Source organism: Myotis nattereri, assembly GCF_964212035.1.
Source record: "Myotis nattereri genome assembly, chromosome: 3".
Classification (NCBI taxonomy): domain Eukaryota; kingdom Metazoa; phylum Chordata; class Mammalia; order Chiroptera; family Vespertilionidae; genus Myotis; species Myotis nattereri.
In genome coordinates, this window is record NC_138077.1 from 106,671,804 (window position 1) to 106,680,469 (window position 8,666).

An 8,666-nucleotide genomic window follows, 5' to 3' on the forward strand; every position below is an offset into this window, starting at 1 on the left:
CAGTCAATATGCAGAATATTTTCATCACCCTCCAAAATCCCTTATACTCCTCCTCCCCTCCTCCCAACCCCAGTCCTTGCAGTCATTGATTGGTTCTGTCCCAATAGCATTGCCTTTTTCAGACTGTCATGTAAATGGAATCGCACAGCATGTAACATATTCTGCATGCTTCTTTTACTGGGTGTAGCCCTAGTTTGCTCTTTTCACTGCCGAGTGGCATTTTATTTTATTTTTTATTTTTTTCTAAGTGGCATTTTATCATGTGGATGGAGCACAGTGTCTTTTTCCATTTCCCTGTGGGTGGACATTTGGATTGTTTCCAGTTTTCGGTAATTATGAGAGAAGCTGTTATAAACATTCATGTTTAAGTCTTTGTGTGAACATATATTTTCATGTTTCCTAGGTAAATACCAGAAAGTAGGGGAGCTTGGTTAATAAGCATTTATTTAAGTTTACAGTGGGGCCTTGACTTACGAGTTTAATTCGTTCCGAGACCGAGTTCGTTAACTCAAATTACTCTATCAACTCAATGCAAAAAAATGGGTGGAGAGACAGCTGGTATCTCAAAAAACTCGTTAGTCGGGACACTCATAAGTCAAGGCCCCACTGTATAAGAAATTGCCATACTGTTTCCCTAATTGGCTGCACCTGACGAAGGCTTTTAAGATGCTAAGACTATACCAAAGTGTATGCTGATGAAGGAACCTGATTCTCACTGAGCACAGATTTATTTTTATTTTATATCCAGTTTTAACAGGTTTAGTTAGCATTTTTTTTAAAGTCCATGGTGAATTAGAAACAGTAAGCTAGAGGCTGTACAGATAGGTTGTTAGACAAAAATGATATTCACTAATATGACTATAATTACTGATTTTTTAAAAAGGCAGGAACCTACAGGGCTGAATTTTCCCATTTGATAAGTTCTATTTGACAAGTCCCAAACATGTCCATATATTAGAATCACCAGGGAATATCCAAGTGTCAGAGCCCAGGCTACACCCTTGAATGAATAAATCAGGAGTCTGGGGTAGAGCGAAGACAGCAGTATTTTTTTTAAGCTCCTTGGATGCTGTCAGTTTGGAACCACATCCTGGAAGCCCTGTAATGGCCTGCATGGCTCTGGCAAGCCTCTGCCTTTGTGGCTTCAATGTCAGTGTCGTCCTCTCTATAGAAAGACATTGTAGGTACGTTAATTCCAAGATGATATTAACATGGTTCTAGGTATCATTAGACTGATAACAGTCATGCTTAGGAGACACCACTGCCCAAGGAATGGCTCTACTCTGAATGATTTCAGGGACTTCTTGGAAAGAATTTTGTTCACATGATGAATTTGTTCTGTAAATTGAGACATTTATATTTGTTTTCTCTTAAATGATATTGCTGTATATATTTTTAGAATATTTTTTATTGATTTCAGAGAGGAAGGGAGAGACCGAGAGAGATAGAAACATCAATGATATCAATGATGAGAGATAATCATTGATCGGCTGCCTTCTGCATGCCTCCTACTGGGGACTGAGCCTGCAACCTGGGCATGTGCCCTTGACCAGAATCGAACCTGGGACCCTTCAGTCTGCAGGCTGATGCTCTATTCACTGAGCCAAACCAGCCAGGGCAAAACATTGCTTTGTTGTTCCACTTCTTTATGCATTTATTGATTGCTTCTTGTATGTGCATTGACTGGGGATCGAACCCACAGCCTTAGTGTATTGGGACAATGCTCTAATCACCTGAGCTACCCAGCCAGGGCCATATTGCTGTATGTTTTTAAAAACAGTTCGAGCATATGGAACAGTTTTTGATTACTAAGGGTGACTTATTTTGATAAGCCTGATGTAAAAAAAAAAAAAAAAAAAAAAAAGCTTTAAGAACTTCTCAAAAATAATTTTTGAATAGCAATTGTGAAACTTATCAGCTATTTTTAGAGCTGGTCTAAGGAGCTAAGGAATCTAGGCTATATTTTCAAAATGTTGCTCCATTTGCCAAATGTATAAGAAGTTTGGACTCTTGGAGGGTGTTCAAAGCTGAGCAGATTCTGTACAGGTGACAGTGTTTTGAACATGCTGCCTTGGTACATCTATACACATCAGTTCTATTGCTGCTGACTGGATTGTGAGAAAATTTGATATTGAAGATACTTAGGTGTCATTTCGTGAAAGACTTAATTTCCTGTATTTTAATATGCAAATAAACAGGAAAAAGAAAAGGGTGCCTATGAGAACCCAATACCAGATAATCCACTACTCAGAAAACTGGAATTTAAAAATGATTTTAAATTTCCAAATAAGTTTAAGAAAGCATACAGCCTTTTTACCAATAGAAGTCTGCTGCTTTCCTAATAAATTTGTATAGACAGTACTGTCCAATAGGGCTCTCTATGATGGAAGAGATACTCTCTATCTGTGCTGTCCAGTGTGCAGCCACTGACTTCATGTGTCTCCTGAGCACTTGAAATGTGGCTAATACAACTGCAGAACTGAAGTTTCAATTTAATTTATTATAAATAATTCATATTTAAATTAAAATAGCCATAGTGGCAAATAGCAACCATACTGAACAGTGCAGGTCTATAGGTGTTAAGCCACTGAATATGGTCTTTATTCTTTTAATTATCCTAATCAGGCTTCCCCCATTTTCATAAGTAGATTTCAACCAAAATTCTTTTGGTCCTATAAAACAAGGTTTAAAATACTGTTTACACATTACTGGTTTAAATCAATAAGAGATCAGAGTTCTGTGGTTGTCAGTTGGTTAAAGGGACATTACAAAGTTCAGAAGGTCCTTCTGAAAATACCTTTTGTATTTCAATATAATGCCCATGGGCTGGGATGGGGCCTTGGAGATCATCTCACAGGAAACCAAAGGTAAAATTGCTATAGTTAGTGGCAGAATTGGTATAGCATCGATTTAAAAAAGTATTTTTATTGATTTCAGAGAGGAAGGTAGAGGAAGAGAGAAATAGAAACATCAATGATGAGAGAGAACCATTGATTGCCTACTTCCCCCATCCCCCCTACTGGGGATCAAGCTCACAACCCAGGCATGTGCCCTGACCAGGAATCGAACCATGACTTCCTGGTTTATAGGTTGATGCTCAACCACTGAGCCACCCACATGGGGCAGCATCGATTTTTTAACTGACAAAATATAACCTAGAATTAAGCATGTTTTGCTTATTCGTCTCAAACTTAAAAATTTGAAAAAGCTTTACATTTTACATAATGTTTTCCTCAATGTTTTGCTACTTGTAAGCAAAATGTAATTGTGAATGTTAGAGACTGAGGGCTTCCAACATGCAAAAGGGCGGCTGGCCCCAGCCTCCTTTCCAGGCATCACTGTCCTACTACTTCCATGGCAAGGCAGACGGGCTGTTAGGGACCAAGAGCTCCTTCTACTAAGTACTCTTAGGAGGTAAAATAAAGCTCATGCCTTAGTGTCTTCCTAACTAGGACATATATTTTAAACACTTTCTCCAGAGTTGGATTTTTGCTGAAAATATGCAGTGTAGCTTCCTAGGCTTAACCACACCAAAAAAAAAAAAAAAAAAAGCCCTAAAGATTTCCAGCAACAGAACTCTGTGGAATGTTGCTATTTTTATCTCCAAGATTAAAGCAGTCCTAAATAGTTTCCTAACACCACCATGGAGTGCCCTTCAGCAAGCATTTCCTACTTGCCAATCCAGCAAATAACAGAGTCCAGGGAAGTTTGTCAACCTTCCCACCACCCATCCTAGCTACCTTCTACTTTGATTAGGTGCAATCACACATAATCAGAAGGGGGAAACTACTCTTTTCATTCACCCTAGAGGGATTAGGGAGTGTCGCCCCTGTTATTTGGAAAGCTGAGGGCTTGTTCTTTGAGCTGAGTTTTTATCAGGAAAATCAATATTGCAAGCTGGGTAAATTCAGGAGTTTTATTTGTATGAAACCCATTTGACAGGAGTTGGGCCAACAAAGGTTCTGAGTGTGATGCCCTGTTACTCTAGGGACTCCTGCCTACCAGGGCCTTAGCCAGCATGGGCATTAAAGGGAGCCTCTATCTCCAACCTCATAGTGCCATTTTCCCTATTTCTTAATGGAGTAAGGGAGACTTGGTAAGAATGAGACTGAGGCATGTGGCTTTTCAGAAGGTGAACAGATCAAATTTTAAGGTTTATGTGCTTCTGGAAGTCAATGATGGGGCATCTCCAATGACAATTCTCCCATCTTGTGGCAGTGAGGGCGCACAGCATTCTCCTGGATCTTCCAAAGCCCAGAGCTATGCTGCATGGAAAGCCATCCCCCACTCGGAGGGCAGTCCCTGTCACAAAGGACTGCGGATCTTTCACATGGTTTAACATCAGTTTATACCTGGATATCCTGACACCATTTGCACTTAAACTCCTCTGAGTACATACGTGTTCTTAAGCTGTCTACTAGAAGGAATAGGTAAGACTGGAATTTCTTTCTTCTTCTGTTTCTGTCCCTGGACAGGGATTTGTGTGGCTTCTTGTGCTACCTCTACTGCTGATGTGTTACAGAAAACTCCTAGCAGATACAGTGCTACAAGTGGAAGGTATTTACCTGGACGCAGAGCTTCTGTGATGGCTTCAGTGACTTACTCAGATAAAGGCCCAGCCATTTTAGAACAATTTATGATATACCAGATCTGGAAAAAAATTAGTGAGATTCACTAAATATCGTCAGATTTATTTTGTAATTTACAGAGCAAGCATTAACACTACATTTTATGAGTGGTTTTGGAGGGAATGAAGTCATCTGGTCCCCACTGAGGACATCTTTTTATACAGAATCAGGCTGCACTGAATGGCTACCCTGTCGTGGAATCTCATCCTCTGCTTCTGCTCCACATCCGCCCCAGCCCTAGTAGACACACACTAGAGAATAAGAAGTAGGCTATTTTAATGTTAAATAGTGCAGTTTTATTCTAAGACATTTCTGTAGACATAACTACTAAATATAAGAAATATACCACCAAATATAAGTGTGGTTATCACTGGATGGTGGCACTTAAATTGATTCAATGTTTTATACAAATAATGCACACGCATTATTGAAATGTAAGAAAATAGATTAAAATAAAAATAAGAAATGAATGATCACAATTCCACAAAACAAAAATAGCTATTTAAAAAAATATAATAGATTAGATTTTTACTTGTGAATCTAGTTAAACTTTGATAAATACTTATTTTTAATACAAAGCTTATAGTGTTATTGAACCATAACTTAAACAATATTTTAAAAGATCTTTGTTTTTGTAGTTCATAGAATATATGCATGTGAGATAAATGTAAAGTTACAGATGAGTATACTTTAAAAGTACATGTTTCCTAGCCCTCTCCAATTGTCTCTCTGGATCCACTTCCCAGAGCTACTTCCTACTAATAGTTTCTTATGTATCCTTTTAGGACTTTTAGAAAATATATTTACATGCATATAAATGTGTATATCCACATTTTTTTTAAACTCTACACATCATATTAACATTTTACTATCCTACTCTTTGCTTTATTATTTTTAACTTAACAATATGGCTAGAAGAACTTTCAACATCAGTGTATGTAAATCTGCCTCATTTGGGTTTTTTATTTTATTCCTCACCTGAGGACATTTTTTTCCATTGATCTTTAGAGAGAGAGTGGAAGTGAGGGAGAAGGGATGGGGGAGAGCGAGAGAAACACTGATGTGAGAGAGATACATCAAATGGTTGCCTCCCACACTCACCCTGACCAAGGCCAGGGATCGAACCTGCAACTGAGGTACATGCGCTTGACAGGGAATTGAACCTGTGACCCTTCAGTCAGTCCTTGGACTGATGCTCTAACCACTAAGCAAATAAGCCAGGGCTGCCTCCTTCATTTTGAGGACTGTACTGTATTATATTCATTGCACTGATAACATAACTTATTTATTAACCAATCCACTATAAATGGACTTAAGGTTTGTTTGATTTTTTTTCCTTTCAGTTTCCCTTTTTGGCTGCTTAAAAAATTGCCTCAATAATGATATTTATACATATGCATTTTTATATTTATTTGAATATATCAGTAACATAAGTTTAAAACATAATTATTGAAGAAAATTGTTTGTATTCTCTAAGTTTTTAAAAGATATTTACAAAATGTCTTCTATAAAAATTATACCAATTAATGATACCAAAAATCTGGTCTTTAACAAATCTTAAATTTTTTTCTCTGTTGGATAAGTAAAAAGTATGTATTTTCTTTGATTTTCATTTCTTTAGTTACAAAAGAGGCTGTGATTCTTTTTGCTTTCTTGGTTTAGATAGTTATTCTTCTACAAGTTTGCCAGTCATGGCTTTTGCTCATTTTTCAGGTTGGTTATTCATTGTTTCTTATTTTAAAGAGCTTATGTTATATTAAGAAAACTGGCATTTTATATGCCGTGTGCGGCAAATTGCTTTCCCAAGTTCCTGTTTATCTTTTTATTTTGTTTATGGTATTTTTTAATACACAGCCATTAAAATATATCTTTAGGTAGCCAAAAAAGCATTTACCAATGCTTTTCAATATGGACTTTGATATTTTTATGTAAGATTTTTTTTTAAGCTGAAGAGTTAATAAGAAAGATTGTGATTAGGTTACTTTTTTAAAACAACACACATCAACGTTACTAAAGCGTTGTACAGAAGAATTTTGGCATTAGAAGGATCTATTTTTATCCCTATTTCTTGGTGGTTTTTTTGATAGCAAAAGAAATTTCCCATAAGATGACTTCTCCTATAAAATATCACTCCGGTGTGAATTCTGTGGAATCTTGTGAAGTTCTAGCGTACTTTAGGGGGGGAAATTAGAGATGGGTCAGATTTGTTATTCTTCAGAGAGTTCGTAGTGGTTGTCTAAGATCTAAAATCTAGAGTGGGTTAGAAGGAAAGTAATAGAAATTCTAAGACAAACAGAAAGTAAGAAATATAAAAGTAATAGAGGTTTATTATTGGAAATTTTGAAAGCACATAAAAATAAAAGGAAAGAAAAAAAGTCACCTTTGATCTTAGTAGCTTTGATCTTAATAACCCTCACAAGCTTTTAAGATTTGTTATATATATTTCCCAGTCTTTGTTTTTTGTTCTACAAATATGTAGGCATTTAAAAATTATATAGGCAATTTTACTCACAAATCAGTGCCAATATACCTATATTGTTTTCATTAGAAGACCAAAGACCTAAGTAAGACCTTATGGAACCTTGACTAGAATCTACCAAATACATATGCACACTGGATCACATTCAGGATTTGTTTTCATATACTACTTTATCCACTTATGATTACCTTTCTTTGCTATTAAATATTTTAAAATATATTATATATTAAATATATATTTATATAAATATATTATGGCTATACAGTATAATGTTTCATCAAATGGCTTAACCTAATGGGAATTTTTAAAAATATAAATAGATTTGTGTTTCTCTCAGAAATATCTTCTGTTAACTTAGTACAGGGGTCCTCAAACTTTTTAAACAGGGGGCCAGTTCACTGTCCCTCAGATCATTGGAGGGCTGGACTATAGTTTAAAAAAAAACTATGAACAAATTCTTATGAACACTGCACATATCTTATTTTGAAGTAAAAAAACAAAATGGGAACAAATACAATATTTGTATTTGCATGTGGCCTGCAGGCCTTAGTTTGAGGACCCCTGACTTAGTAGATCAGAGGCCAGGACAGTTTCAGGAAATCACTACATAGCAATCATATCAGATTCATTTTCATTCCTGATAAGGTGGCAGCAATTAATTGTGTGAAAGTTAAGGGCCGAGAGACATCATAGTATAACATCTTTAATGTGAAGTGACATCATTTGATTGGAAAGAGTTAGATTATTAAAGCTGAGGTAATGGAATATTCTTGTTCTAGGGGCAAACCACGTAGATTTAGAAGTTTGTACAACGCAATTGAATTGGATAGCAAGAATAATTTGGGTCTAAATGTGAAGAAAGTATATGTGATGATAAACTTATAAATGTATGAAGTTTATTAGAAGAAATGATAATGATATTTTTCCCATTTATTTAGAAAAAAAACTGGTGTATATTATATTCAGCCACAGTCACAAATATTTGGGCTTAGTGAGATGAGCAGGACTCTAAAGGGTCAAAAGAGGATCACTGCACTGTGTCAGCACGAAGAGAACTGCCTGCTATGTGCAGGCTGTCTCCTGGACACTACTTCCCCTGGATTTTGACTTAACCAGTAACTTACAAGTTAGATGATTTACCATTAGTGCTGCCTGTACATCTAAAGTTCCAGATCCAAGCAGCTAGTGAAATTCTTTCTCCCAAGGATGTCCCTTCATGACTGAGAAAATTGTGTCTGCTCAGTCCTGATGACATATCCCTCCTCTCAACTATGATCACAAGGAACCCAGACTCACCTCAGGCTTTTGAGCAACATCAATGATTACCTGTCAAAACAACAGACATCGGGCCAGATCTACTGACAGCTGTCAGAGAATTGACATGCCTGGGAGAAAGCATTCAGAAGCGGAAGCATTTGTGGAGTCACTGCCTTAAAATAAGTTAGCATTAGCTTGCAGATTGACTGGTTAGTAACTATATTCAACTACAGTTTTGTAAACAATTGCTTGTATATAAGTTTTTACATTAAAAACTGAAAGAATGATATGTAATTTGAATT

At 36.4% G+C, this 8,666-nt stretch overlaps 1 protein-coding gene across 1 annotated transcript in view; it reads right to left on the bottom strand.

Annotated features, from left to right (window-relative positions):
• Positions 1 to 4,650, bottom strand: part of CPB1 (carboxypeptidase B1) — a 163,673-nt gene extending 159,023 nt beyond the window's left edge. The window contains exon 1 of the mRNA XM_081087457.1: positions 4,566 to 4,650. The gene's annotated coding sequence lies outside the window, so the exon portion shown is untranslated. The remainder of the gene's footprint in view (positions 1 to 4,565) is intronic.
• Positions 4,651 to 8,666: the final 4,016 nt, after the last annotated feature.